Below are 16,154 nucleotides of genomic sequence, written 5' to 3'. Positions count from 1 at the left end.
TTTCATCTTCTTTTTTCCCATTTTCACATTGTGACCTAATTTGCTATTCTGTGTTTCAGATTGGGGTATATGAAGATAACGACAATGTAAGGAAGGAAAAGTTTGCAGCACTCAGAAGCCAAATTACCATTGGAGTTAACGAGATTGCTTTATAAAATTGTATATGATTTTGCACTGGCTGAAGACCAACTGGTAAGGTGGTGCTTCCTTCAATGGTAAGAGTATGAACTACTTATATATATATATATATATATATATATGAAACAAACAGAGACATGTAAAAATTTGCAACTAAATACCAAGACACAAAGGATGTTGTCGTGTTGCTTTTATTGGCTCGTTTGTCCTTTTGAATTAATGTCAACAAAATTACAATGCAAAGATGAAGATCATGTTTTGTAGGGAGGTACATCTACTTGGGTTGTTGTAACTGAGAACAAGAGAGGGTACATCTCTTGTGGATCAGTTCAAATGGAAGATACATCCACTTGGTTGTTCAAAGAGAACAAGGGAGGGTACATCCCTTGTAGATATTTGCTTGTAAAGGTTTTTACAAGGTTGAAAAGAAATCTCAAGGACCGCAGGTCGCTTGGGGACTGAATGTAGGCACGAATTGTTGCCGAACAAGTATAAAACTCTTGTGTTAGTCTTCTTCTTCCCTACACTTTTAATTTCCGTTGTGCACTTTTAATTATCGCTTTTACTTTTGGTTAAGTTTTAATTATTGTTCTTTACTTTCTTAACTTGGTAGTAAAAGCCAAATTGAATTTAGTAACATTAAAAAAAGAGAGAATTTTTAATTAGTAAAGGTTCATTAATAATTAATTCAACCCCTCCTTCTTAATTATTCCGAGGCCACTTGATCCAACAAGTGGTATCAGAGCAGGTTTCTTGTAGAAAGTTTAACCACTTCAAGATTCATGGCCTCTTCAAATTCTTTGTTTCCTGAAGGAAATTCCATCCATAGGCCACCTATCTTCAATGTTGAGGGTTACCACTATTGGAAAACCCGTATGCAGATTTTCATTGAAGCCATAGATTTAAACATTTGGGAAGCAATAGAAATAGGACCTTACATACCCACCATAGTAGATGCAAGTACCAGCACCACAACACAAAAACCTAGAGACAAGTGGACAGAAGAAGATAGAAGAAGAATCCAGTATGATCTTAAAGCCAATAACATTATTACTTCAGCCCTAAGAATAGATGAGTATTTTTGAGTGTCAAACTGCACAAATGCCAAGGAGATGTGGGATACTCTCTAACTTACACATGAAGACACCACTGATGTGAAAAGATCTAGAGTCAATACCCTTACACATGAATATGAATTGTTTAGGATGAATCCTAATGAAAACATCCATAGCATGCAGAAAAGATTCACACATATAGTCAACCATCTTGCCTCTTTAGGAAAAATCTTCCCTAATGAAGATCTAATTAATAAAGTTTTAAGATGCTTAAGTAGGGAATGGCAGCCCAAGGTAACTGCTATTTCTGAAAGTAAAGATCTTTCCTCTATGTCTCTTGCTACTTTGTTTGGAAAATTGCAGGAACATGAAATGGAACTCCAACGTCTTAATCAAAATGAAGAAACCGACAAAAAGAAAAGAAGTATAGCACTTAAAGCCTCTTCATCAATGCAAGAAGAAAATAAAGAAGAAGAATCAGAAGACTTCTCACTCTTTGTGAAGAAGTTTAAAAAATTTGTCAAGAAGAGAAGAATCGAGAGACATCAAAACTTCAACAATGGAAAAAGATCTCAAGAAGATTCTCAAATTCATAGATGCTACAAATGCAATCAAATTGGTCACATCAAAGCAAATTGTCCATCAAATGAGGAATGGCCTGAGAAAAGTGATAAGAAAAGGTATGAAGAAAGAAGAACCAAAAAGGCTAACATTGCATGGGATGACAATGACTCATCCGATGGTTCAGAGAAGGAAATCAACCTTCTAACCAAGGACTATGAGAGTGATGAAAACATCTCTCAAGAAAATTAAGCACAAAAATAAAAGTATGACTTCCATCTTATGAAGATCTAGATACTTTAATCATGAAAAAGGTAACATCAAAACCATTCTCTTTTAAAAATTTATTTTGGTTGAAATTTTCCTTTCAATTAATTTGATTATGATGACTAACAAAATTTTATTTGTTTGTCTTGATTGATTGAAATTGTGAGTATGTGTTTATATGTTCTTGATTGAGTTAATTTTCTTTCTCAAAGCATGAAGTCTCTTTTTAAATATTTTGATAATGTCTATGATCATTATTCTTCAATACTTGTGTTGATTATTTTGATAATATATATATATATATATATATATATATATATATATATATATATATATATATATATATAATATTTTGATATTCATTCAAATCCTTTTCCCTTTAAAGTCATTCAGCATTTAGTTTTGGCTAAAAGGCTCTCTGGTAATCGATTACAACAAAAGTGTAATCGATTACAGGCAGTTAAGAAGGATGTAATCAATTACCAAATACTGTAATTGATTACAAGGTGTCCCTGCTCCTATATATTGAGATTTCAAAATCTGAAAACTGCAACTCCCCATTCTCTCGTGAAACTCTCGTTCCCAATTCTTCTTTCTGCCATATCTCACAGAATTCTTGTCTAAATCACTCCCCACAAAGCCTAAACTTCATCTTTTTTCATTCTCTTTCACTTGAACTGATGGAATTTCAAATAACTCTCTCAAATGGCGGAACCATCAAAGAAGCACAAAGGATCTTCGAGTCAATGCCAACGGCATTCCGAGGCTCAGGAAACACAAATTCCCTCCTCCATTTCCTCTTTCATTGTTCTCAACAGAAAAACAATGGATACGGTACACAAATCTTTTCTCTTCTCGTTCCATTATCGATCCAAAAATTCATTGACATGGATTTCTTTTCCAATGAGAGTTTTGAATGCATTCAGGCATTTGAGAACTCCAATCTCATTCCTTTCATGTCTTTAAAATTTCCTGTTTATTCTGAATTAGTTAAAGCCTTCTATTCTAACCTCGAAATTCAAGAAGACACTTTGATTTCTGAAGTTTATGGGATAAAAATGGTCATTGACCAATCCCTATTCTATGACTTGACCCAATTATCTAGTGAAGGTGTACCATTTGAAGGTACACTGAATGATGATTGGAAATTTGATTTCTCTGTGCATGATGTCCGCCGGTTGGTTTGCACCAACCAAGCAGATATGACCGGAAGGCTTCTTGCTGATTCATTGGCTTTTAAAAGCCACATCCTTCATTATCTCATTGTGCGTATTTTGCTTCCAAGATCTTCAAACCTTGCACAGGTTTCTGAGGAAGATCTTATTGTTATGTGGGCTTTTCATAAAGGCCAACAAATTGATTGGACCTAGTCACTCTCTTCCTTCAACACTTTAACATCCCTCTTGATTCTGAACCTTATGTTCCAATCAAGAGATCCTTCTTAATCGGTGCCACTGTGATTGCATCTTTTGGTTACCGTAAAGAGCATGATGGCTCTTGGGTAAAAAAGGGTGCTCAACCCATTGATGAAGAAGGACACTTACCAGTTGGAGAAGATTCCTCTCTTCTTCAAAGAATTTTAGATAGGTTCGATGGTCTTCAAACCTTTGTTGGTGAAAGGTTTGATGCTTTGTAGTTACAAGTGGACATGCGATTCGATGAGATGGATTCAAGGATCACCAAGGTTGAAGGAGATGTCTCTTACATCCGCACATGCTTTGATCTACCACCACCGCCACCACCATCATCTTAGACTTTATAAATCTTTAGTATTATTAGTACTTTGATTTCTAGCCGTGTATTTGGCTATATTATTATGACATTTGAACATTTAGTATTTCTTCTAATATTTGCTTAGTATGACTGAACATTTGTGAATTATGTTATATGACTATGTGGTTTATATTTTAATTTGGTCTATTCATGTCTTGCTTCATGATTAGTTTAGAATCTTTTATGATTGATTTACAATGGATGCTATGTGTATGATTTTTTTTCTAAAATCATGTATGTTTTACGCACTTTGGGTTTTTGTTGATGCCAAAGGGGGAGAGAAAATAGGGATTAAATAAAGAACTCACATAATTAAATAACTTAATTTCAAGTGAAGCTTAAACTCAAAAATAAAGGGGGAGAATATGGAGAATTAAGTGAGTGATCAACTAGGAAAAAGAATGTGTATGTGTTTCTTGATTTCAGGGTTGTCATCATAAAAAAAGAGGAGATTGTAGAAGCAAGCTTCATGATGATGAATTAAGTTGATTCAAGTAGTTTTGATGATGAAAAAGATGATGACAAAAAGCCCAAGAAAATGATTTCAAGATTGAGTCAACAAGTTCAAGATCAAGATTAATTTCAAATTTCATGAGAAGAAATCAAGAAGATTCAAGAATCAAGAGAAGTTTGATTTCAAGATTCAAGAGAAGATGAATTCAAGATTCAAGAGAAGAAATTAAGAAGACTTCACGCTGATTAGAAAAAAAAGAAGAAGACTTCACAAGGGAAGTATTGAAAAGATTTTTCAAAAAACAAACATAGCACAGTTTTGTTTTTCAAAAGAGTTTTTCTCAAAATTTTCTAAGTTACCAGAGTTTTTACTCTCTGGTAATCGATTACCAGTTTCCTATAATCGATTACCAGTGGCAAAGTTTGATATCAAAAGCTTTTAACTAAATTTGCAATGTTCCAATTGTTTTTTAAATGGTGTAATTGATTTCAATATATTGGTAATCGATTACTAGTGTATCTGAACGTTGAAATTCAAATTCAATTGTGAAGAGTCACATCTTTTCATAAAATGCTTTGTGTAATCGATTACATGGTTTTGGTAATCGATTACCAGTGACAAGTTTTGAATAAAAATCAAAAGATGTAACTCTTCCAATGGTTTTCAGGTTTTTCTCAAGGTCATAATTCTTCCAATGGTTTTCTTGACCTGACATGAAAAGTGTATAAAAGCAAGACCTTGACTTGCATTTTGGATAATTATTATAACTTTTACACACAACTTTTTGATAACCTTTTGATATCTTTCTTCTTCTTCCTTTGCCAAAAGCTTTCAAAAGTTTTCTGGTTTCCAAACTTTATTCTTTCACAAAAAACAGAAGTGTGCTATATCTTTTCATTCTCTTCTCCCTTTGCAAAAAAGAATTCGACAAGGACTAACCGCCTGAATTATTTTTGTGTCTCTCTTCTCCATTTTCCAAAAGAACGAAGGACTAACCGCCTGAATTATTTTATGTATCCCTTCTCCCTTTTCAAAGAATTCAAAACGACACAGTCTGAGAATTCTTTTGATTCTTCCCTTTCCCTTAAACAAAAGATTTCAAAGGACTAACCGCCTGAGAACTTTGTCTTAACACATTGGAGGGTACATCCTTTGTGGTACAAGTAGAGGGTACATCTACTTTGGTTGTTGTAACTGAGAACAAGAGAGGGTACATCTCTTGTGGATCTGTTCAAGTGGAGGGTACATCCACTTGGTTGTTCAAAGAGAACAAGGGAGGGTGCATCCCTTGTGGATCTTAGCTTGTAAAGGTTTTTACAAGGTTGAAAAGAAATCTCAAGGACCGCAGGTCGCTTAGGGACTGGATGTAGGCACGGGTTGTTGTCGAACCAGTATAAAAATCTTGTGTTTGTCTTCTTCTTCCCTACACTTTTAATTTCCATTGTGCACTTTTAATTATTGCTTTTACTTTTGGTTAATTTTCAATTACTGTTCTTTACTTTCTTAACTTGGTAATAAAAGCCAAATTGAATTTAGTAACATTAAGAAGGATAGATTTTTAATTAGTAAAGGTTCATTAATAATTAATTCAACCTCCCCCCCCCCCTTCTTAATTATTATGAGGCCACTTGATCCAACATTGAGCTTCAGTGAGCTCCTTCAATGGAGATTTTCAGCCATGGAGTTGCAGCGAAAGATAAAGGAGAAGAGGTGAGAGGAGGTGCCATCCACTAGGGAATAAGCCATGGAAAGAGGAGTTTCACGACCAAGAGAGTACCTTAGATAAGAAGCTTAGAGAGGAAGCTTCAGTGGAAGAAAAAAATAAGAGAGGGAAAGGGGGAGGGGGGGAGAGCACGAAATTGGAGGAGAAAAAGGGGGAGAGAAGTTAAACTTTGAAGTGTTTCTCACAAGTTTCTAATTCATCAAAGTTACAACAAGTGTTACACATGCTTCTATTTATAGCCTAGGTAGCTTCCTTGAAAAGCTTCCTTTAGAAGCTTCTTTGAGAAGTTTCCTTGAGAAGTTAGAACTTAGCTACACACACCCCTCTAATAGCTAAGCTCATCTCCTTGAGATGAGAAGCTAGAGCTTAACTACATACACCCCTTCCAATAGCTAAGCTCACCCACATGCCAAAATACATGAAAATACAAAAAAGTTCTTACTACAAAGACTACTAAAAATGCCCTGAAATACAAGGCTAAAACCCTATACTACTAGAATGGCCAAAATACAAAGCCCAAAAGAAGGAAAAACCTATTCTAATATGTAGAAGCAAAGCTTCATGGTGAATCAAAGGTGTTTTGATGATAACAATGATGATAACAAAAGATGATGACAAAGGTGATGACAAAAAGCTCAAAGATCAATCAAAGAACAACTTAAGTGAATCAAAGATCAATCAAAGAACAACTCAAGTAAATCAATAAGAATTCAAGACTCAAGAAGAAAGTTTAGAGTCAAGAATCAAGATTCAAGGTTCAAGATCTCAAGAATCAAGATCAAGATTCAAGACTCAAGACTCAAGAATCAAGAGAAGGCTCAATCAAGATAAGTATGAAAAGTTTTTCTCAAAAATTGAATAGCACATGATTTTTCTCAAAACATGTTTACCAAAGAGTTTTTACTCTCTGGTAATCGATTACCAGATTGCTGTAATCGATTACCAGTAGCAAAATTGTTTTCAAAAAAGTTTTCAAATTGAATTTACAACGTTCCAATTAATTTCAAAAAGTTGTAATCGATTACAATGTTTTGGTAATCGATTACCAGTGCCTTTGAACGTTGAAATTCAAATTCAAATGTGAAGAGTCACATCCTTTCACACAAAATCTTTGTGTAATCGATTACACTAATTTGGTAATCGATTACCAGTGACTGTTTCTGAATAAATCAAAAGATGTAACTCTTCAAAAAGGTTTTGACTTTTTCAAATTGGTTTTAAGTTTTTCTAAAAGTAATAACTCTTCTAAATGGTCTTCTTGACCATACATGAAGAGTCTATAAAAGCAAGGCTTTGTTTTGCATTTTCAATTAATTCATTCTTGCAATCTTGAATACTTTTCCAATCAATCTCTTACAATCCTTTACAAGCCTTGAATCTCTTTGTACTTCTTCTTCTTCTTTGTACCAAAATCTTTCTGAAGTTTTCTGGTTTTCCAAACCTTGAAAACTTGTGTTATTCATCTTTTCATTCTCTTCTCCCTTTTCCAGAAAGAATTTGCCAAGGACTAACCGCCTGAATTCTTTTTGTGTCTCTCTTCTCCCTTTTCCAAAAGAACAAAGGACTAACCGTCTGAATTCTTTTGTGTCTCCCTTCTCCCTTGTCAAAGAATTCAAAATGACATAGTCTGAGAATTCTTTTGATTCTTCCCATTCCCTTATACAAAAGTGTTCAAAGGACTAACCGCCTGAGAATTCTTTTGTATCCCCATTCACAAAGTATCAAAGGTTTAACCGCCTGAGATCTTTGTCTTAACACATTGGAGGGTACATCCTTTGTGGTTCAAGTAGAGGGTACATCTACTTGGGTTTGACTGAGAACAAGAGAGGGTACATCTCTTGTGGATCAGTTCTAGTGGAGGGTACATCCACTAGGGTTTCAAAGAGAACAAGAGAGGGTACATCCCTTGTGGATCTTTGCTTGTAAAAGAATTTTTACATTGTTGAAAGAAATCTCAAGGACCGCAGGTCGCTTGGGGACTGGATGTAGGCACGAGTTGTTGTCGAACCAGTATAAAACCTCTTGTGTGTTTGTTTTCTTCTTCCCTACTCTTTTACTTTCCGTTGTGCATTTAATTTCTGCTTTTACTTTCTGTTAAAGTTTCTCTTCTACTCCTCATTCTCTTAACAATTTAGTAAAAGCCTTAGAAGAGTAATTTTTAATTAGTAAAGGTTTAGGAATAATTAATTCAACCCCCTTCTTAATTATTCTGAGGTCACTCGATCCAACTCTATTCTAATATTTACAAAGAAGAGTGAACTCAACCTTGGCCCATGGGCTCAAAAATCTACCCTGAGGTTCATGAGAACCCTAGGGCCTTCTTTAGTAGCTCTAGCCCAATCCTCTTGGAGTCTTATATCCAATACCCTTGGGGGGTAGGATTGCATCATCCCTTCCCCCTTGGAAAAGATTTGACCTCAAATCCAGAGTTCTTGGTACTTTGGGCTCGTTCCCTCAACACCTGTAAAAAGAATAAAAACATATATATTAGTGGTGTTGGGTATGTTAGAGTAAGGTAAGGTCTGAAAACCCTTTTCCTGGGCATCTTCCAATGAGGGAACATGGTTCCTCACCAACTCAATGAGTGATACTACAAGTATAGAAAAATATGGCACAAACCTTTTGTAAAAGTTTGTTAAGTCATGCAAGCCCCAGATTTCCCTTATACTTGGTGGAGTGAGCCACTCAGGAATGACCTTTATTCTCTTAGGGTCCGTGGGAATCCCTTGATCACTATTTAAAAAATTAAGGAAAGTAATGCAATAAAACATACATTTTTTCTGTATTTTCATGCTGATTATTCCTACAAAAAAGTACAACAAACCTAATGTTTCCCATACGAGCACCTATGTTTGTATTGAAAACAAAAATAAGACCAAACCTACCTAATGAGTCCCTATGTACACGAATCATGAAGATGTTGGGTGCATGAGTGATTTTACAAAAGAAGGTTGCACCACTCAACACATTCATCATATCACCTATTTTAGGATTTGGTGCCTAATAATACCTATGTTGGGCACCAACAAAGGACAAGGATTTAAGCTCTTATGAACCAAACCCTCATCCAACAACTCCTTTACTTAAGGAATATCCTCAAGCCCAAGAGGTGTGACAGTGCTAACAAGTGTCTTTTTACAAAGGAGAAGATGTGGAGGTTGTCTAAGAGGGGAAGTTTCTTTAATGTTTGTCTTTATTGCAAAATGACTTTCCTTCTTAGCTAACCTCTTGGAGCAAACACTTACCTCCTTATACTCTTTCTTAACCATTAAAGGTTGTCCTTCTTCTTAGGGGTAGATTTCTTCAGTAGATTCTTCCTCTTTTTCTTTTCACTTTCACTAGAGGAAGGTGAAGTAGTAGCCTTATCTTGGCTACTATAAATGTCTTGGTCCTTCATAATCATGGTTTTCTTGGTGGGGCATTGAGAAGTAATGTGTCCTCTTCCAAGACATTTAAAGCACTTTATATAGCTAGTCTTCTCTTGCATACTAAACCAATAGATTTTTAACAAGACAAATTTTCAAGAATTATTCAACAATTAAAGCAATGAAAAGCATATAAAAGCAAGCTATGACTCAAAGAGAAACCTAGAATGGCTCTAGAGTAGAGTAAAAAAAAACTCAAAAAAAAATTCAAGAAACCTCTAGTTTTGGCACTTGTTTTCACACTAATTTTCAATTGAAATTTTAGAACTAAGATTGGTATAAAATAGACACCAATTATAAAAAAAATTGAGCCAAAACAACAACCACACTTCCCTTTCACTTTTTTTTTCTTGGACACTGATTTTCTTGCCAACTTGTATGATTTTTATTATTTTTTCCCTTTATCCAAATAACTTGGTTCTTTTTTTCTAATTTTTTTCCATATGTCCAGAAAATTCCATAAAACTTGCATCTCAAAATTTGCAGTGACCAATTCCCAGTAATTTTTACAAGTTCGTATGTTCAAGCTGCTAGCACCAGCGATTTCAGACTTCGAATTTTTTAAGCATGGTATATTGATTGCCTTAGGCTTACTTTCAACCTTCCTATGTATGTTGAACTCACTAGGCTTGTTTACCATAGTTTTAGGAGTTCAATATTCACTTAGGATCAAAATTTTAGCCAGAAATTCAATCACCAAAACTCAAATTCACAATAGACACAATCGTAAGGAAACCTTAAAGTTCAAGAAAAGGTTCACAATCAAAGACTCTAAGAATTTTTCATGAACATGTTAAGGACTAATTAACATGCAAGATTTTATTCAAAACAACTAATAGGCTAAAATAATTTCATACACTCATGAACAAGTGAGATAGACAAAGAAACAAGAAAAATAAAATTCAGCACAACATAAGGAATCTTATGTGACAAGTTTCATGACTTCTATGACAAAACTACAATAGGTGAAAAAGTCACTCCAGATTTTTGAGATTTTCTTCTACTTTAATGTTTTTGTAAGAATTTTATGGTTTAGGTTTCAGCCACAAAAAATAGCAAAAAAAAAAAACTCAAAGGAACCTAAACTCAACACAATTCATGGTTCAAGAACAAGAACAAGAAATTTGAACCATAGAAAATCAAATCTAGCTTCTATAGCAAGTTTAATTGGTGGAAATTCTAAAAAATCATGTTAACAACATATAGAACAAGACATGTGAGGAGATACATGGAGAAAAATGAAGAAATAACAATGTGGAAGAGAAGGTAAAGCTAAAAATTAATGGAGGTTTAAGGAGCACCTACTTGAAGCTCTTGTGCTCTGATACCACTTGATGGAAGCTTGCTTGAGAAGCTTCTATAGAGGCTAGATCTTTGAGCTTCAATGAGGTCCTTCAATGGTGATTTTCAACCATGGAGTTGCAGCGGAAGATAAAGGAGAAGAGGTGAGAGGAGGCGCCATCCACTAGGGAATAAGCCATGGAAGGAGAAGCTTCACCACCAAGAGAATGCCTTGGATAAGAAGCTTAGAGATGAAGCTTCAATGGAGAAAAAAAACGAGAAAGGGAGGGGGGAGCACAAAATTGAAAGAGAAAAAGGGGGAGAGAAGTTGAACTTTGAATTGTTTCTCACAAGTTTCTCATTCATCAAAGTTACAACAAGTGTTACACATGTTTCTATTTATAGCCTAGATAGGTTCCTTGAAAAGCTTCCTTGAGAAACTTCCTTTAGAAGCTAGAGCTTAGCTGCACACACCCCTCTAATAGCTAAGCTCACCTCCTTGAGATGAGAAACTAGAGCTTAACTACACCGCCCTCTAATAGCTAAGCTCACCCTCATGCCAAAATACATGAAAATATAAAAAAGTCCCTACTGCAAAGACAAACTACTCAAAATGCCCTGAAATACAAGGCTAAAACCCTATACTACTAGAATGGACAAAATACAAGGCCCAAAAGAAGGAAAAATCTATTCTAATATTTACAAAGAAGAGTGGACCCAACCTTGACCCATGGGCTCAGAAATCTACCCTGAGGTTCATGAGAACCCTAAGGCCTTCTTTAGCAGCTCTAACCCAATCCTTTTGGGGTCTTCTATCCAATACCCTTAGGGGGTAGGATTGCATAAGAAGGTATCATTTGATTTCTCATGCATCGTGCTTATCAAATTCTTGTTTTGTAGGGAACTTTAATGATGAATGATGCTTTGTGGTGGATAAAAGATGGCTCTGTGATAGAAAACTGAATGGGTAAAACACCATTTGGTTCCTTAAAAATATATATTATCACATTGGTCTTTAAAAAATAGACTAAATTGTGATTTTGGTCTTCCATAATTTCAAATTCATAATTTCTTTTTCTTTTGTATTTCTCAATTTTTATGATAGACTCAAAGAGATACTCTACTCCACATGAATTGTTAGCAGACTTTCTTCCTTGCTTGAAAAGATCATTCATCTAATACATCATAAGACATATGCATTAGAGTGAAATATTAAACATCTAACAAGCAAGATCAAGTGTGAAAATATTGTCATAATTATATTCTGGTAAATGGATATAACTAGATATAGTGATTAGTGAGGACACCCTTAAAGAAATCTTAGCAATTAAAACCATTTTCTTCATGTTGTATTTTTTCCCCAAAAGTTAGAATGTGGTAATTCATATTGTGTATAAGTTTCCTTTATGTCCTTTTGCTTCTTTACAATACTTTTTTCTTATTCATTGTAGTTCTATAGTGTCTGAACATTGCTAGTATTGATCACAATTCACATATGTAATTCCAGGCATGTAGCTGAATATGTGAAAAGACTTTCTCCAATCAGCTTGAATAACATGTTGGAAGGGAAAACAAGACAAATTATTGCTCGTATGTTCTTTGAAGTATTGGTGGGTTCCAAGTTTCTAAAATATTTCCATATCCATGTATTAGAATCTTAATAATGTACAATGAATCTATTTTTATGTGACAATGAGAGGAAAAAATTTAACATCAGACCTAATCACAACTGAATAAGATTAAAACATAAAAGTCAAGTGATATTTTAAACTAACCACATTTGACTATTCATGTATGATTGTATAGTTAAGATTTATTCATGTTGTTCTGGTACAAAACACTACTAAAAAAAATTATTTTCTACGACACACATTCTAAGACGGTTATGTGAAACTTTCTTAGAATGTCACGCGGTGACAATTATGTAAATACTTGATTATTCAACGAAGACGATTTTATAAAAACCATCTTAGAAGATTGACATTATAAGACGATTTTTACAAAATCATCTAAAAAATGAATGGTTGTGATTTTGGGTTTTAAAGCCCATTTTCCTTTCGCTCTCACTAGACCCATACCTGCCCACACTCACAAGCCCTAACCAGAACACCACCACATTCTTTTGATTTCCCCTCCCTTTAGCCATGCCCAAATCACGAGACCACCGTGTAACCGTTGTCAACCTCACCACCTCCTTAGCTATGCACCACTCAACATTGTGAACCTTGATGCTATGTTGGGTAGACCCAGAAAACCCCATATACATGAAATCCTTAATGTACATACCAAAATCAAGATCCACCTTCAAATATGGATCTTTTGGTCGAATGTTTGAGTACGAGACCCAAACGCGAAACCCTTTGGAGGCCGAGGAAGGCGCCGAGGTCGCCGACGGCAAAGGAGTTCAACGACATGGCGAAGGCAAGGATGCTGCAAAAGTGAGAAGGGTTGAGGTTGGTGACGGAGGGTATACCCAATGGGGTGAAAGATTTCCTCATATTGGTTCAGTTGCTAGCGATTTGATTTTTTTCATTTTAGTATTCTTAAGTATTTTGTTATTAATATAAGTGAATTTTGAGCTACAGTATAATCATGATAAGTTCCAATCGACATTATGTTTATCTTTTTTATCTTTAGCTAAAGCCATAGATGAATATGCTAGCCTTAAGTCCAAGGTTGGAAGTAATTATGGAGAAGCTGTTGAATAAGTGAGTTGTAATCATTCTACTTATTTTTGTTTCCGAATGCATTTTAACTCGAAATTTCTTCACTTTTTGTTGCTTTTCCCTAATTTAAGTGTATCGTGGATGGGAAATACCAACAACCTATAGGAATTGCTATTGAATGCAGGAGATTAGATAAACTAGAGGAGGCCATTACAAGGAGTGGCAATGTTCAACAAACTCTATCATATTGCATTTATGTATCTCATTCCTTTGTGAACGTTAGAGAGTACAAACAGAAGGTAAGGGATATGAAGATTTTCTAGTTGTATTAGAGTCCTATACACAGTATGTATTTGGTGTTTTTTTCATTCTTTTTTCCAACTTTCAAATTTAGTTGTAGGGTTGTATTCTACTGATGTGGGTTATAGTTTTAATTATCTTTGAAATATATCTCCAAGCTTTGATTCTTAATTGGAATGTTGTATCATTATCAATTGTGTATTCAAATGACTCCCTCGTGAAGTCCGCCAGAACTTCCCTCAATAGCAAGGTCGTCAACCAATACTCCATGCTCCTCACTCCCCTCACCGCCAAAGCTGTTCTTTTCATCATGGATGCCGCCAAGCTCGACATGGTTGATCTCTGTGATGTCAAGATCGTGAAGAAGCGCGGTGGCATCGTTGATGACACCGAGCTCGTGAAAGGTCTCGTCTTTGACAAGAAGGTCAGCCACGCCGCTAGGGGACCCACCCGCATGGAGAATGCCAAGATCCCCGTCATCCAGTTCCAGATTTTTCCGTCCAAAAGCGCATCGAACAAAGTTGAAACTTGGTCGAAAATGGCCTCAGCCAAACACATCCCATGGGGTAATTGCTTTTTTGTCTCTATCATTTTCTTAGCCTCTATCTTTTGGTATTATTAAGGGGAATCTTGTGGTATTTATTTATAGGTCATTTTGTATTTTATGATTTCTTATGGGCATTTCATGGGCCACAAAGGACACGATTCAACAAGCCAATTACTTTGGCTCCCTTACCCGAGTCTCAGCTATTCAAGTTGGGTCCTTCCAGCGAGAGGAAATCTATGCCTCATTCAAGAACCTTCTTCCAATGGTATGATTACAACAATTTACCATTTTTTTTGTTTTTTATTTTTATTTTTTAAGTTACTAACGAAAATAATTGATGGCATTTTTATTTTGATCAAAAAATGACACAGAAAGAACACGGTGGCATTTTTGAAATTAAATGCAACAACTTTGTGACGATTCTAGAAAAATTACCTTAGAAAGTTGTCATTCTAAGATGGTTTTTGATAACCGTCTTAGAATATTTTGCACCTATATATATATATATATATATATATATATAATATCTCTTTCTCTGTGTGGGACTCCCTAAGAAGAACCCTAGCCTTTTTAAACCCTTTTTCTTCGTTCCAGCCAAGCTCTTGTGAATCCTCGCCGAAGAGCCCCAATGGGACGACCAAGGCACCGTTAACATCAACTACTCCTCCTTCGGTGTTCTCTCTGACCCTAACTCCGTTATTGAGCCTTCTCCTGATCCTTAAACCTTTGATTCCGGCAGCGATCTCGAAGAAGATAACATTTTTTCCTTCATTCACCGAATTGAACAGTTTATTATAGCGTAATTAATTTGAAGTTATTGTTATTATTTTGAAATGTGAATAATGTAGTATTCTATTTGGTTGTTGTAGACTTGAAATCAGCCCTAGGAAAGAAGCGAAAGGATGGGGGAAGCGCCCCGCCTCAACCTCTAAGCTAATCCTAGTGGTCCTATCTTACCATAGTAATATTCATTTCTTTTCTTTAGTTCCTATTTTTAAAATTTTTGGAGTTTATCTAGTCAAATTCATGGTGGTTGTTACTTTTTAAGTTTAACTTAATGCGTTGTTTGCTTTGTTTTTTGAGTAAATTTTGTGGTGACATTCTAGGTTGTTGTGTATGCAGGCATAGATGGACTGTTAGATATGACGCGCATTTGTGATGGTATCAGTTGCAAGAAGGAAGGGCAAACTAGGAAAGGACGACAAGGTTAGTTAGCAAAAGCTTTATTATTGACTCATTGGTAATTTGAAAACATTATTTATTTTGAAGTAGTGCTTTTCTTACTCTTTTTTTTTTTGAAATTGTTGAATTGGTACACCAAAGTTGTACTGATTGAAATTGTTGAATCAAAGACGAAGCTGTGGCTTGACCATAGCAAGGTATTGGAATTGGGATGAAAATGGAATTAAGAAATATGGTGAAGGTCTTTCCTTATCGCTTGGGATGCTGCTCTATAGGTAGGTTAGGTTAGGTTAGTTTAAGTTAGCTTTCCTCAATTCTGTTCAATCTGCAGGGTCACATGACGTGGTTACAGTGCCAAGATTCCTTCAAACATAAATTTGCTAACCTCCATGACGACCATCCTCAAAACTCTAACTGACTACTCAGTACTCCCTTCTCTTCCCTTCTCATCTTTTGTCGTGGTGCTTCTGAATTATTATAATATGTCCTTATTTTATTATTTTCTTTTTCTCCTCTCTGTCATCAGGCTTTGATCCCCACTTCTTTTTTCACCTAAATTTCTAAAATTCTAACTGCTAGATAGCACAATTTTGTACCAAATTATCTCCCTCGTTCAAATTTAAAAATCAATGAAATCTATAACTTAGGCCACTGCCACTACTTCCATTGGCCATTCCAGAAGATTAAAATAAATCCCTAATTATTACTTCACATGTCATGTTTATTAAAATGGACCTTCATCGCACATAAACTTCTCGGTATGTTTCAATTCTGGTGGCATT

The sequence above is a fragment of the Glycine max genome, chromosome 13 (genome assembly GCF_000004515.6).
Source record: "Glycine max cultivar Williams 82 chromosome 13, Glycine_max_v4.0, whole genome shotgun sequence".
Taxonomy (NCBI): domain Eukaryota; kingdom Viridiplantae; phylum Streptophyta; class Magnoliopsida; order Fabales; family Fabaceae; genus Glycine; species Glycine max.
Note: the sequence above shows the minus strand (reverse complement) of the source record.